This window comes from Rhipicephalus sanguineus, chromosome 8 (assembly GCF_013339695.2).
Source record: "Rhipicephalus sanguineus isolate Rsan-2018 chromosome 8, BIME_Rsan_1.4, whole genome shotgun sequence".
Taxonomy (NCBI): Eukaryota; Metazoa; Arthropoda; class Arachnida; order Ixodida; family Ixodidae; genus Rhipicephalus; species Rhipicephalus sanguineus.
In genome coordinates this window covers 112,008,973-112,025,182 of record NC_051183.1, presented here as the reverse complement: position 1 = coordinate 112,025,182, position 16,210 = coordinate 112,008,973, and the positions used below count along the sequence as shown (strand labels likewise).

At 50.3% G+C, this 16,210-nt stretch overlaps 1 protein-coding gene across 1 annotated transcript in view; it reads left to right on the top strand.

The window, feature by feature from the left end:
- Positions 1-16,210, top strand: part of LOC119403443 (uncharacterized) — a 40,946-nt gene that overhangs the window by 6,090 nt on the left and 18,646 nt on the right. The window lies entirely within an intron of this gene.

Here is a 16,210-nt window from a genome sequence, read left to right as displayed (position 1 = left end):
ACGTCGATAGCCAGCACAGAGCGTGGTGGTCAGTCACAACGGTAAAGTGGCGGCCGTAGAGATAAGGTCGAAATTTCTGAATGGCCCAGACAACGGCAAGACACTCCTGCTCAGTGATCGTGTAGTTTTTCTCGGCAGATGTCAGGGTCCGACTTGCGTATGCGATCACACGTTCTCCCGAACTCTCGTGTCGTTGCAAAAGAACAGCGCTGACACCATGACCGCTGGCATCAGTATGGAGGAGTGTGGGCGCGGTGTCATCGAAATGACAAAGCACTGGCTCAGACGTGAGGGCACATTTCATCGTGTCAAAAGCCATTTGGCACTGGTCCGACCATACGTATGAAGTTCCCGAGGAAAGTAGTTCGTGAAGGTGGCGAAGTCGCGTATGAAGCGCCGGAAGTAAGAGGCGAGGCCAGGAAAGCTGCGGAGCTCTTTGGAACGGTGAGGCGTCGGGAAGCGAAGAACAGCGGCAATCTTGTCGGGGTCAGGCCGAATTCCGTCTTTGCTGACGAGATATCCTAGTACTTTAATGGCTTCGCTTGCAAAGTGGCACTTTTTTGTATTCAGCTGGAGACCAGCAGCTGCGAAACACGTCAGAACTTCGCCAAAGCGCTGCAAGTCTTGTTCGAATGTTGAAGAAAATATGACTACGTCGTCAAGGTTACATAAGCATGTCTTCCACTTTAGGCCCCGCAGTACAGTGTCCATCATTCGTTCAAATGTTGCTGGCGCATTGCAGAGCACAAAAGGCATGACGTTAAATTTGTAAAGCCCGTCAGGCGTGGCAAAGGCAGTTTTCTCCTTATCATCCTCGTGCATGGGAATTTGCCAGTAACCGGAGCGCAGGTCAAGGCTTGAAAAATATTGCGCTCCTTGCAACGAATCTAAGGCGTCATCAATGCGAGGTAAGGGATATACGTCTTTTCTGGTTATTTTGTTCAAGGCACGGTAATCAACGCAGAATCGCACCGAGCCGTCTTGCGCACGAGAACGATAGGTGACGACCAAGGGCTTGCGGAGGGGCGGATGATATTTTGCTTGAGCATATCGGTAAAGTGCTTGTCGATGATCTCGCGTTCGCTAGTAGATACACGGTATGGTCGGCGGCGGACAATAGAAGTTCCATCAGTGTGTATGCGATGAGCTGCCACCGAAGTCTGTCCTAGAATAGGGGAATGTATATCGAAGGAAGATTTATGCTTCGACAACAGCGCTAGTAGTTCATCTGCTTGCAGCGGAGTTAGATCCGTGCTGATTGCATTGGCGAGAGCTGTAGCAGGACTAGTATCTGTAAGTGAGCGTGGTGGCGCCGCATCAGTATTCGTAGCCACTACAGAGAGAGGCTGCACTCTAAGAAAAGATCGAGTAAAAAAGGCGTCTTTTTGTCCCACAACAACAATCGTCATCTGGCTTGCTTACGTTTCCTTTCTTGAAAACTCGGCGCTGGCCACTTTCCTACCAAGAATGCTATGTCACGCTGATAGCGCGCATGTTGTTCGGGACCAGAAAGTGCCGGGCGCGCGGCGATAGTGCAAGGAAAGGAAGGCAAAATAAATGACGATTATTGTTGTGGGACAAAAAGGCGCCCTTTTTACTCGATCTTTTCTTAGAGTGTGTGTGTCCACGCCGCAAACGGCAACAGAGCCTTTAGGAAGCAAAATCGGCTCATTTGTGACGTTGAGTACAGCGAGACAGGCGGTGCCGTTGGTGAAGCGAAAAAGACTCGACGCTAGTGCAATTCCCTTGGAGAGACAACAGCCTGATGGAGCGACTAGAACATCACCGTGGTCAATGATATCTGAAGCAACCGTGAGAACTTGTTCGTGGCCAGGTGGCACCACGGAATCTTGGACGGTTCGTAAACGGTGGCGTGACCAAGATTCCTCGTCAGTATCATCAGTCTCTCGCATGTGTACGAGGCGTTGTTGACAAGAGATGAAGACGGAAGCACCAGAAAGAAAGTCCCATCCCAAAATTAGCATATAAGCACAGGAAGTCAAAACGGCGAATTGAATATGGTGCCGGGTCCCATCAATGAAAACACGAATGGTGCACTGTGCTTACGGCCGTATCGTAAAGTCATTTGCGCTACGTAAGGGAGTGCCAGTATAAGGTGTAGTAACCTTACGTAAACGACGACACAAATCCGCATGAATAACAGAAATAGCAGCTCCCGTGTCCACCAATGCTTGAATAGGCACCCCTACAGCATACACTAATAACGAATTGGCCGGGCCCTCTGGAGGTTTTGGTGTTTGTCCGAGCGATGCAGCTTTCCCTCCAAAAACTGTACCACCTAGTTTTCCGAGCGGTATTCAGAGGCATGGGTGACCGGCTGTAGAGGCGATGTTGAGCGGCGCAGAGGAGAAGGGGAGCGGCGGCGTCCTGGACGGTAGGTTCGAGGTGCGTCGGGAGGAGAGGACGGGGAGAAGGAACGTGTTGGAGCGCGGCGCTCGTACTGGTTAGCAGAGGACCTCGCATCCCTTTCGTAAACATCGCAGCCGCGGCGTTCGTCCTGCTGGCGCTTGCGACAAAATCGTGAGATGTGGCCTCGAATGCCACAATAATAACATATTGGGCGAAATGAGCGCCAGGGGGTGTAAAATGCAGGAGCAGGTGGGACAGGTGAACGTGGTGCAAATGTTGCAAGTTGCTCTGAGCTGGCACAGGATGCACGCGCTGAACCAAGGCAGGTTGCATGGCAGCGATTTGCGCATACGTCGCGGGTGGAGTTGGTGGCGACGGAGTGTCAGGCGTGATAGCGCAAGCCATTGAGGACAGCTCCTCTTTGATGATGTCGCCCAGACTAGTAGCCGAGGAGTGAGGATGAGGGGCGGGCGGACAGGACAGTCCTTGCGCTTGAAGCTCTTCGCGAATCAGAGTGCAAATCAGCGTACGCAAATCCACATCCGAGGAAGGTCGGCTGTCACAGGCGTCTGGGTGCAAACGGATGGCTTGTAGTCCGTCAAGATGCTGGCAAGTCGTGATGACATCCTCGACGGTGTTGGGGTTTTTGACGGCCAGAGCGTTGAACGTGACGTGGCCGATCCCTCTGAGGATGTGTCGAACACGATCAGCCTCCGTCATAGCCAAGTCCACGCGGCGGCAAAGGGCAAGGACGTCTTCGATATATGAAGTGTACGTCTCCCCTGGGTGTTGTACGCGTCCGTCGAGCTTTCTCTTCGAAACTTCAGAATGAATGTTGGGTGTCCCAAAAATTCTCCTGATTTGTTGAGCGAAGGTAGGCCAATCAGCGAAGATGTCCTCGTGGTTAAAAAACCACGTTTTCGCTACGTCTGACAGATAGAATGCGACGTGGCGAAGTTTTTGAGGATTGTCCCAGTTGTTATACACACTTGTCATGTCGTACTCCTTCAGCCATACTTCGACATCGTCGCGTGGGAGACCGGAGAAGATAGGTGGGTCCCGCTGCCGGGCGGATGGTCCATGCGGGGGCGGGTGGCTGGGCGGGGATGCCGGATGGGCCAGGCAGCGTGTCTTGGGCCATGACAGCGGATAGGAGGAGCAAGCGGCGACCCGAACGAAGCTCCAGGGAAACTCGACGCCGTAGAGGACTTGGGGATCGAAAGCAGCCTCCACCACTCTGAAAGACCGCAGCACAGTCGCCGTCTCGACGCCTTTTATTCAGCAGAGCCGCCTGACCAACGCTCAGAACGAAGATGACGCTCACAGTGATGATGATTACATACAGGTGAAGAGAATGAAGGAAGCATGTTGTGAATATTGTGCTCACAATATTACTTTCCCTTTATAGCTCTCTCCATCTTTAATTTCCTTCCCTTTCTCTCTGTCTCTACTTCTGGCTTCCTTTTTGTTTCATTCTATCTCTTTGTTTCTTTCTGCCCTGTTCTCTTTTTCCTATCTCTTTTCTGTGCGTCTTCTAGGTCTTTCCCTCTGTCTATTTCTTTGTCTGGCTTTCTATCTTATACTGTCTTTCATGCCTTCCTTTCCCTCTACTTTTCTCTTTCTTTATATCTTTTTCTGCCTTTCTCTCTGTCCTCTCGTTCTCTCGCCCATCAGAGTTGTTGCATCCTACGCCGGACAAAATCGGCGCACATGTTCTGGGAGAGAAGCAGAAGATTTAGAAGGGGACGAGGAGAAAAGAGAGGAGGAAGAGAGCGCGTGCCGATTCATGATGATGGTTTTCTCTCGGCTCTGCACGGCATAACGAAAAGCTTAACCGCTCCGCTGTAAAATTCAACCGAATACGACTGTAGGAAGATATCACGTCTTGTCGTATTTTGGGGCATGGCATGTTCGCGCAACCCTGTCGTCTGTCGCGAGGCTCAGTTGGGGATTTGTTGTGTCAACAGGTTTCTTTAATGATACATCACATTTTTCGCGTTTTTTCACGGACATGTCTATTCGGACAAATGTTTCGGCGGTACTTATTTGTAATGCTTCAGCTCTGTGTTGTAACATCACACGTTGCTAAGTAACATCACACACGCGACAGAATTGCCTTTTTTAGATGCGAAGCATCTCTTGCTCGGGGGTATGTCCCGCGGTGGGCTAGTCCGCACTCAGGCGAACCAGCCAAGCGGGTTTCCTCTGGGCTGCTATCAGCAGGAGAGTCGGCGGGGGTGCAGGAGGACGGCGCGGTGTGCTTCCAGGGGGGGACGGCTGAGGAGGGGTGACTCGCGGCTGCTCGTCTCACTCTCCTGCTGGGGGGGTGCGAACGGGTCTTAAAGACGATAGTCTTTCTTGGGGAACTTAAATGCAGAAATTTAAGTCTGTCTGTCACCCGATTCAGCCACCCGGCCAAAGTTGAACCACTTTCCGATCGCCCAGCCATCTTGAACTGGTGGCTAGGTTCATACTTGTGTACATTTTCGATTAAAAAGCAAATATTACGCATATCTGAGGCGCAACGTGACTAGGCAAGTATTAGGTGGTGTGTTCCTTTAATAGAAAATACATAGATACGTAATTCTAAAGACCCCAGTTTCTTAAGCTGCGCTGAAAATGCGGCTGCGCTGAAAATGCCACGCTATCCACGCTGACGAAAGCCCTCTGCCACTGAGAAAAGAAAGAACCTCCTCCGTGCACAACACAACATGGTCTGCACAACATGGTCTCCGAGATGGCGTGCGTGAATCCTGCCGCGCGCCCGCCATCTCGGAGGCCATGTGCACAAACTCATGTTTCCCGACGTATTGCCAGACGGCGCCCATGCCTCACGCAGCGCTAATCTATCGTCTTTCGGCGACATTTGCAGCGAAACACGCAGATACGCGGCCAATTTTCTGACCTGCTGTGTACAGCATTCCTCCCGGTTGCTGCTGCTTGCCGGCTCCAGAAGCGGGTTTTGAGGAGAGGGTTTCTGGCTCTCTGGGTGCCTTTGCGACGAGGCTGGCGGCGAAATGGCCGCGGTTGTCTGCTGCGCCGACTTTCCTGACAGGGATGAAGGAAGGGTAGTGGGGAGTGCTGTCATGGCGCTCGCCTGACCCTTCCTGGCTTTGCCTGGCTGTGGTGCGTTCTGCGGCCGTCAGAGCCCTGGCGGCCTTTCGGGTGCATGTGCGGTACGCATGCGCATCTATCCTCCTTCCCTTTCTCCAACAGCTGCGCGTTACTCTCTCCACTTCTCTACCAGCCCCTGCTTGCGCTTCCCCTGTGTTCTCGCTTCTGCTCTCGCGGCGCAAGCGCTACTCTCCTCCTCTAAGCGGATAGAGCCCAGCGCGAATTTCAATATCCACCCACTGCACTGCTGAAGTGAACCTCACGGTTCACTTCAGCGACCATAAAGCCATCCTCATCAAAGCAAAGTGCACACCTCAAGTACTACACGGTGCTCAATAAATACCTTCGTTAGCCGTTTCACCTTCTTCTACAACGTTAATAACACCGGTATTACAACGATAATACAACGTTAATAACACCGTTAATAACGATCTGAGGTCGGTAGCATGACTAACGAGCGCCAACGGAACGCGATCTTGCAAGTGCTCCGGATTCGCATCGCCTCGTGGTCTCCTTTAGCGGGAGATGGAGTAATTTTTTTTTCATGACAGGAGGAAAAACGCCAGGTGGCGTCGAGCGGAGCAGTCGGGCGTTCTTTCGGCTGCCGCTTTCGCAAACGATTTTTGTGGTTTTTCTTGTGCTGTGCCTCAGGATTTTGCTACCAATCGACGCATAAGCCGCCAAGGATCACGTCGGTACCGGACTTTCGCCGGTAGGTCGATTTTTTAGCATTTTATCGGACTTTTACCTCTACGGCCTCGCCGCGCCGGCCAAGACGAACGACCAGAGCGCATTGTTGGCGTCTGCCGGGCAGGACGCGTCCTTCACTCCTCCGGCTCGGCCGATATGATGGAGGGTGCGGCTGTTGTTATGGAAGGCGACGACCTTCCGCCGGAGGATTTTGGAGAAGAGCACGGCTGGCGCTCCGCCGCGGTCAAGAAACACTCCAGGCGCACAGACGCTAGTGCTACAGAGCGTGCCACGACATGCGGCGACGCCGGCGGTTATTTCAATGCCATAAAAAAGGACCTAAACTTGAACAAAGTTATCAAATCATCAAGAATGCCTCGGCTGCCGAGCGAGCACTGGAAGATTATCGTTCGCCCTAGAGGTGGCTTAGATGTTCAGCAGACGGGCTCGGCCAGACTAGGCCGGGCGATCGCGGTGGCGGCCGGAATTGCGCCTGAGCTAGCCGGTCAGGATGTTGTCTGCCCGAATGCAATGCAAAATATTATGGTTATCAGCACGGCGTCCCGGGCGAACGCCGACTCTTACCTCAGGATGAGATGCCTTACATTGGGAATCAAGCAGTATGAGATCAACACCTATGAGGCTGCCCCGCATGCGACATGTAAGGGGGTCATTCAAAAGATTGATATATCAGAGAGCCAGACGGATCTGGAGAAGAGTATCCTCACTGACAGAAACCCTTCGGCTTTGGGAGTGAAGCGCATCAAGAACAGTGAAACGGTGGTTATCGTCTTCGACGGCTACAAGGTCCCAAATTTTGTTTATTTCGGCACGGCGCTGGTCAGATGCTCGCTCTACCATCGTCAGCATGACTGCTGCTACGCCTGTGGCAGACTGGGGCATAGGGCGGATGTTTGTCCGACACCGGACGAAGCTGTGTGCAAGCAATGCGGGATCAGCAATCCTGGTGAGAACCATACGTGTTCCCCGAAATGTGGACTCTGTGGTGGTCCGCACGCTACGACTGACAAAAGTTGCCAAAAGTTGCAAGCAGAGGTTCCAACTTCCTTTTATTGTGCGAAGGCGGAGAAGAGAGCGCCGTGCAGAATCCGAGCGCCGTAGCCAGCCATCGGAACCTGCCAGCGCCGACGTGGGTCTGACCCAACACGCTGAAGCCCAGGCGGATGACTGTGACTCGTCGCAACGGCCACGCAGCCCATCCAGATCCAGCGCACGGTCCAGGAGTCGTTCTCGAGGCCGGAAGGATGGAGGCTCTTCTGAGGGCCGACCCCGGTCCCGATCCAAGAGTCGTCGTCGGTCCAAATCAAGGGGCCGATCTCGCTCGAGGAGCCGGACTGGGGACCCGCAAGGAAAGGTCCATTTCCAGGGTGAATCCGAACCGGCGTTGCAAGGTGGCACTTGGGCTGATCGGGTGCGCAGCGCCGGAAGACCCGGCGGAAAGGTAACGGGAGGCACTGCGCCAGAGCAGGGTCTAGAGGAGTTAAACCAACTTCGGAAGGAGAATGCTGAAATGCGCAGCATTATTGAGTCACTGAGAGCCGAAATGGCTGAGTTTAGACGTACCAGTAAATCTCAACCGACTCCATCATCTGCTTCTCAGCTCTCAGGTTCTCCCTCTCCTCAACCCACGGAGGTTCCCATGGTCGTGGAAGCGGGCCCCTCGGGCAACCCAGCCAAGCGAAAGGCTGTTAGCAGTTCAGCCGAGAATGTGCAGGCTAAGTAAGGCTAAATCTGAAATTAAGGAGATTCTCAATTCAATTTGCCTTGAGATTCAGAGACTTAATGAGCGCCTGTCGGTGATGGATCAGCGTCTCACGGTTATGGACCAAAAGATGGATGCTCAAAATATAAGGATTCAATGCATGGAGGCTCAATTACAGAACGCCGACCCTATGGTGCAGAGCCCCGATATCAGAGTAGCAGCTGAGGTCCGCCCGCCCGGATTTCTTTCACGATAGAACGCCATTGTCGACGCCATCTCTCGTGGGTATCCAAAGTTCGAATAGTAGCGCTCCTACTGTAGAGAACCTGACGATGGGGTCAGGGAGCCCCTCTAATGATCAAAATGGCCTCGCACGCTGAATTTCGTATATGGCAATGGAACTGCAGGGGGATCCTTAGCAAAAGGGGCACCTTGCAGCAATTTGTCCGCGCTCACAGCGAGAAGCCACAAGTGATCCTACTGCAGGAGACGCTGTCCGATAACGTAGCCCTCCCGGGTTACAAAGCACACGTAATTAAAGGGGAAGGTAGGGGCATTGCAACGTTGGTCAGTAACAGATTCACTTTCGTGACACATGATCTCGGGGTTAGGCCTAGAAAAACGGAGATCTCCTTGGTTGAGGTCATTCCAAGCGCTGCCAACCTTTCCAGTATCTTTATATTGAATATATATAGTAGCCCTAGTGATCACAGTCAGCGTTTTAAGACCATCATAGCTAAGGCAACGAGAATGGCTGGGCTCTCCCCTCTGGTTGTAGCGGGGGATTTTAATGCGCCTTTCCATGCGTGGAACTACCCATATGATTCTGTTAAGGGCAGGAGCTTGTGGCAGGAGACGGGGGATGCGGGTCTATTATTAATGACGGACCCGGCATTTCCTACTCGACGCGGCACATCCACCACCCGGGACTCTACGCCGGATCTAGTCTTCGTCAAAAATGCGGGCTCAGTCGGGTGGGAAAACCTTCTGACAGATTTAGGCAGCGACCACTATAGTAACGTCACTAAATTACAAATGGAGGCAAAATGTAGAAGAAAGTTCTCCTATCTGGACTGGGATAAGTTTAGAGAGTCACGCACGGCTCGAGCTGAACGAGGGGAAAAACCAGAGTCTCTGGAGCAGTGGACAGAGATGCTGCTGCAGGATGTTAAGGCGGTGACTAAGACGATTGAGACAGAGGTACCGACCGACAAAATGGACAGTAGACTTGCGCATTTATTGGAGGCCAAGCAGTCACTGTTGGAACGATGGAAGGGCCAGCGGCTTAATCGTAAGCTTAGGAAAAAGATTGCAGAGATAAATAAGCAAGTTGAAGAACATTGCCAAACATTATCCAGGCAGCAGTGGGATAAAATTTGTAATTCAGTCGAGGGACAAATGCGAACGAGGGGTAAATGGAATCTTCTAAAACATCTTCTGGATGAGTCGGGCACAAAATCTAATCAAAGGGGGGTCCTTGCTAAAATACTCCATCTTGCTCAAAAGTCCTCCTCGGGAGCGGAGATATTAGAGCAGCTGTCTAACAAGTATCTACCGCTAGCTCCCGATTCCAACATGCAAGCCTATCCGGCGTATGAAGGGACACCGTGTCCCCATTTGTATGAACCCTTCGGAGTAAGTGACGTGCGACGAGCCCTGTACGAACTCAACGGCGGTTCAGCACCGGGTCCGGATAGGGTTAGCAATAGAGCACATAGAAACTTGGAAGATGACTCTGTTGAATATCTCACTGACGAGATTAATAAGATTTGGAAGGGAGGTGAAATCCCGGAGCAATGGAAGCTGGCCAAGGTGATACTCATACCCAAGCCCGGTAAAGCGCCGAGTTTGGATAATCTCCGTCCCATCTCTCTCACGTCATGCGTGGGAAAGGTGGCGGAGCACGTTATCCAGAACAGAATTGCGGCTTACATAGAACACAATGGTACCTTTCCTCATTACTTAATTGGCTTTAGGCCGGGCCTCTCCACCCAGGATGCTATGAAAATCATTAAGACTCAAATTTTAGATAATCATACTAGGGATACCAGGGCGATCCTGGGCTTGGATTTAAAAAAAAGCTTTTGATAATGTCCGTCATGATTTTATTCTGAATGCAATCTCTATTCTCAACCTAGGTTCCTCGTTTCATGCGCTTGTCAGATCCTTCCTGAGCAGTCGGAGAGCCATCCTTAAAGTTGGCGATCTGGAATCGGATGTGAAAGTCCTGGGCCATAGGGCCACCCCGCAGGGCTCTGTTCTTTCACCCCTATTTATTAACATTGCCATGGCTGGTCTCTCGAGGCATCTTAGTGGAATTCAGGATGTTGGTCACACAATTTACGCAGGTGATATCACCATTTGGTGTCCGGGAGGTAGTGATGGCGCTGTAGAGGCTGCCCTGCAGGAGGCAATCGACACTACCGAGCGCTTTCTGGAGTGCACAGGTCTTTCCTGCTCCCCGGAGAAGTCTGAACTTCTCCTATATAAGCCGGTCAGGAGGGGCCCCTGACCGAGAGGCTAGGTGCCACCACTTGAGACCGACATCCACCTCCGTACCAAGAGCGGTGGGTTAATCCCCAAGGTCGCTTCCATTCGAATCCTAGGTATGACGCTAGAAGCGACGGGCACCAATAACATCACGCTTCAAAGATTAGCGAAAAAGACAGATAGTGTTATTAGGTTAATTAGGAGGGTGGCTAATCGACGGGCAGGATTATCAGAGGACAACTTGGTCAGGCTTATCCATGCCTTTCTGTTGTGCCATTTTACATATGTGGCGGCAATGCACGTTTGGAAGAGAGTGGAAAGGGATAAGCTTAATGCGACGATTAGGAGGGGGTAAAGAGTGCCCTGGGGCTCCCCAATTATACCCACACGGATCGTCTCCTGCAGTTGGGAATTCATAATACATTAGAGGAAATCGCGGAAGCGCAAGAAAGAGCACAGGTAATTCGACTCTCTGGCTCAAAAGCAAGCAGGAGAATTCTCGCGGATATAGGTACTCCACCGGCTCAGGTTGACGCTCTGTACCAAGGGTTGACGAGAGATCAGAAGGAGAACATTATCGTCTCGCCTGTCCCGAGGAACATGCATCCTCAGCGAAATGTAGGCAGGAGGAGAGCGCGAGCTCTGGCCCTTCTCCGCGACGTTGAGGGTCTCCAAGGGGGTGGCTGCTTCGTAGACGCGGCACAATATGACGGCAACAGTGGCAGGTTTACGGTAGTTGCAATTAACCACCAGGGGGTTACCATTAATGCGGCGTCGGTATACGCCCAAACTGCTAATGCAGCCGAGCAGGTTGCCATCCCCATGGCTCTCCTAGATGAAAATCACGAAAATATATATAGTGATTCTAGGGCGGCCATTCGCGCTTTCAGTGTTGGTGCTGTGTGCAAAGGGGCCAAAGCAATACTCGGTGAAAAGTCAATTACAACTCATACCCTTACATGGTTCCCTGCTCATATGGGCTCCATGGTAGGAGAGATTATCAATCTCAATGAGCTGGTCCACTCCAGGGCGCGAGGGTTAACTATCCGCGACCATGGAGGGCTTCTGGGTCAACCTGGAGGATTGGTAAATAGGGATCAACCGACCACGTACAATGAAATTACTTTACATTTCGCTACGGGTAGGAGAGTCTTCCCGCCTCCAGCTCGGAAGTTAAACAGGGCGCAGGCTTTGACACTGAGATTGCTGGAAACTGAAACATATCCTAACCCTGCCTTTCTACACTAGCTCTATCCTGATGTTTACTTAACTCATGTACGAAATGTGGCGGTTTAGCCACCTTACACCACATGCTCTGGGAGTGCCCCTCGGCACGTGGCACTGATACGGCATCGGCCAGCAAGTGGGGCTCCGCTCTGAGGAGTCCGGACATTCAGTCACAGCTTTGGGCTGTCCAGAGGGCCCACGATGCGGCGGTAGGTCTCGGCCTGACTGTCCCGTCCTGGGAGCGGCCCGCCGTGTGCTAAGGCACACGCCTCTGGACTTTGTTAATAAAGTTCTTACAATCAAATCCAATCCAATTCATGACAGGAGATGTTGTTTGCGCATGTTTTGGACGTTAAACCCCAAAAATTATTATGTCCGCGGCACATTAGGAATTTGTAGTGAGTACACTGGGAAATCTTGTTGCAACAACAGCCATTCATGTTGTCCTAACTGGAAATTTTGTTGTGATTTTCAACTAAGAATTAATTTCAGTGCATTATTTTCTGGAAATAACACCTCTCTGTGAGTTCTGCCTTTCATTTATACCACTTGAAGTGGCTTAACGTGCAACTCAGGGGATTACCTCGCACTTTACTCCTTGACAAGAAGGTTGCCAACGAGGCCAGCATTAACCCTGCCGACGGACGATCGTTATAGTGAAGGCGAAAGCACCCTCCTACCACTACGATGCATGCAAGCAGCAAAACCACCTTGAAAACTGTGAGAACGACGGTCTAAGCCGCTGTTCCGTTAAATGCCATTAGCAAAGATACGACTACCACAAGTATAATCGCGATTGTTTTTTTTTTGTTACCGCGTTTCATACGTCCCGCAAAAAATAGATAACACCACCAAGTAATGTTAAACAGATAAGTTCATTGCAAACTAACGTTTTTCTTACACCAGCTTCATATTTTTGCTATTCTTGACATCGCGTGCGTATGTTGTTAAGATGTCTATACCTAGTAATGATTCCAGTTGAAACAGCATTCTCAGTGTTTTTTTTTTCACGATTGTTTGCTGATGATCTTGACTGATTTCTAGCTGATGCGTCTATCATCTGCGACTCGCTGAGCTTCTCAAAGGTGGAGATTTTCTTCAGGGTTCCTATCCTTGACACCGTCAGAGCGCGTGAGGTTCTAGAATGCACTGATACAGGTATTCTAAGGCTGGGAAACTCGAGGAAAGAAGTTATTGCTGGATGGATGTAGTGTATGTGTGTATACATATTGCCACGCCCGCTTCTCGTTTTAGTTTGATGTATTCGGGTTTGACCCGCAAGGACGGTTAACAACGCTCGACGCAGACCACGCCGCAGCTTTTGAGAAGCTTCGCGATTGTAGTAGATCACATTTTAGGGGCGAAGCTCCTTAAGGCGGCACCGGTTCGTCCCTCGTAGTAGTGCGTAACTAGTCGTGACGCTAGTACCAGATCTTGACCTCCAAGGTGGTGCCGGTGGGATATTTTTCCTGTGCGTTGTTGCACAATAAAAAATTCGCAGCGTGCGCGTTAACTAAAAGCCGAATTCTTCTGTCTCTCATTCCCCATTAGCAGCCATTGGCATGTTCCAGTAGGAAACGTTAGTAGAAGTAGAAGTGTAAGTGTTAGCTAAAAGTCGACTTCTTCTCTCTCTCATTCCCATTAGCAGACATTGTTTACCTCCAAGGTAGTGCCTGGTGAGATTTCTCCTGTGCGTGATTAAACAATAAAAATTTTGTTCAAAACGCCGTTGATTGATGAAATAAACCAACGAAAGACGCCAGATGTTTCCTAAAAGCAAAACGAAAGAACGCCAGATGTTTCTACAGCAAAAGGAAAAGACGCCAGCTGCTTAACGAAAGACGCCAGATGTTTTTTAAAGCAAGGGTTTTCTAAACAATGAAAATTCACAGCGTCCATGTTAAATTAAAGTGAGCTGCAAGTCGTCATAACTCATCGAACCTTTAGTATAAACGCGCCCGGTCTCACGTCGGCGATGATGTACTGGGCAGAATTCACGGAAGATTCACGGTTTACCGATGAACCTCCGCAGCTTCGCCCACTCATCATCATTCACTCCGTGGATATGCTGTGATTTTTTTTAAGATTGCGCGCAGGACGCGAATAGCCTAGACTATTCCAGAGCTTGCGCGACGACTAGTGATAAGACTGGAAAGTTTGGTGTGTGGTGGATAAAAGACGGCACGTCCCAGATATGATCAGTTTTTCGACGGCCGACGCTCTGTTCACTATCAATGTACAGTGTGTAGTGCTGTAGTTTGACTTTCAGTTCCCAGCCACAAGTTCGGCCAAATAAAGAGTTTCATCTTGGACAAGCCGACTGCTGCCTTCGTCAAGGTCACGACCCCGTGAAAATATATGAGTTCCAAGGAAGAAAACAAGTTGATAATAATTAAGTACCTTACAATAGATTGGCAGCTAGTAGGACATCAGAAAAGCAACTTAAAATTAAAGCTGCGAATAACAAGCTAGTACCGGGCCTTCGAAAAGTAACCGCGTCTTCGATGGAGGTAATCTATTTGCTATGACCTTAGAACTACGTGGTATGAAAAGTGTCGGTAAGGTAATGCATGGAACGGCGCCATTACAACATTGTTGATACGTTTCATGTCCGAAGAGGCGCAGGATAAAGGGGCTATTCATCAACTTATGAAAAATTGCATCCACGCTTAGATTGGCGAACATCGGCGTCTTTGAATACCGCGTGTACGTAGTGAGCACTGTAGCGTAAAACTGTATAATTTTGACACTATTTTATCCATCTAAATAAAAGTTTTGGGAACTCGGTATGCAAGAGTAAACAGACACAAGAAGCGTTTCGGAAACGCCAACTCAAGCTATGCCCGTCTTCGCGGTAGGTTGTTATTATTGCGATAGCAATTATATGGACAGGCTCGGCTGGTTTTTTGCCGTCGCCATCGCCGCCGTCATGCTGCGCATATATATATATATATATATATATATATATATATATATATATATATATATATATATATATATATATATATATCTATATAGTCCCCCAGGAAAATAATTACGAAAAAAGCTTCCGAAGCGCGGAATTGAGCCAGCGCATTCTCGATCCGCAGCGAGTGGCTCTAACCACTATGCACAAAGCGCAGATCGTCCAGGTGGCTAACGGCGAGCGTTATATACACACCCTTTACCGCAGTACTCAGAGACGGCAGGCCCTTATAAGCGTTTTTTGATTACCAGCGAGATGGCGCAATGAGCGCAACGGGCGCACTTGAAGGCGTCGGCCAGCTCGCCCCACCCCTGCGAGCGCCGTTTCTCTTCGCACTACATGGCGTGGTCGCATTCGTGCGCTTATCCGAGGAAAAAAAGGGGGCGGGCGGGGGGGGGGGTGTCTGTCTTGTTCTTTTCCCGCGATGTCCGCGCTCAAGTGACAGAGCGTACGAAGGTCGCTTCGCTCGCCGCAGCGGCCGCGTTTGCGAAAGGAGCGCGCTGTTCAAACAGAAACAAGTAACAACTGTGAGAGTTAGTTCGCGCTCGTCCTGTGTGTACCTGTTCGTTCGTTTCGTGCGTTCTGGTTACGTCTGAGGACTGCGCTTCCAGTGTCGAGCTGTGACGCATGATAGTTCGCGCTCATCCTGTGTGCGTTCTTTTTGTGCGTCCTTTGGGCTCGAGCGACGCGCCGGCAATTTCGAGCTGCTTCCCGTTCTTCGCGTTACATCCCAATTTGTTGCTATCGCATTCATTGCTTCGCCGTTGCGGCGAAACTGTGACTTTTTTTTTCCGTTGAAAACAAACAGCATGTTTTTCTTGTCCCACCGGCTGGCGAAGCGCGAGGAGCTCGCGAAAGTGTGCAGCTTATTATCTGTGCCGCGCCATGAAAGCGAAAAGAAGTCGCAAGGAGAGGGGCGTTGTACCGCCGCTGAATGGTTTCTTGCGCCTTGATTATATTGCGTTACCGCATCTAGTATCGCGGCTGCTTGAAACGGTGCGTTACAAATAACCTCTGCTTACTGAAGAACAGGGGGAAAGTGATCCGGTGCACTAGTTCCAAGGTTTATAGATTGTTACACTCTTAGAAAAATAATTTCATTGCACGGGTCAGCTTGATTTACCCAGCGTTAGAGAAATGGCTTGGCCACCATGTCAAATTACCTTGCGAAGCATCCCTCACTATGGCCTCTCGTGCTCTAAACAACGTATCGATTTTCGTGCATCGCAATTGAGCATCAGGTCGAAATTCGCAATGCAGTTTGGCGTGTTTCCATGAATTTGGCGTTGGGAATGCTTTTGTAACGTCCCCTAACAGGCGATGTTACGGTTCTAGGAAAATACTGGTCACTACGGGAAGTGACAACGTGGACAGGTATATAATAGCAAATGTCTTGTTTTTTTATCTTCAGACTAGTGGTTAACAATCAGTTTGCGCCTTACTTTGGGACTGGAATTTTTTGTCACCATTGTGACCTTACACGAGATAAGGAAAACGGGCGGGGATAGGGAATCGTTCACAACATGGTAAGGCAAATCAGTCAATTTGAACTAAAAATGTATTGAATGCCTTGAGGATTTCATGACTGCAAGTTGCTTATGTGTTTTTAAGGCAGCAGAAATTGGCTTCGT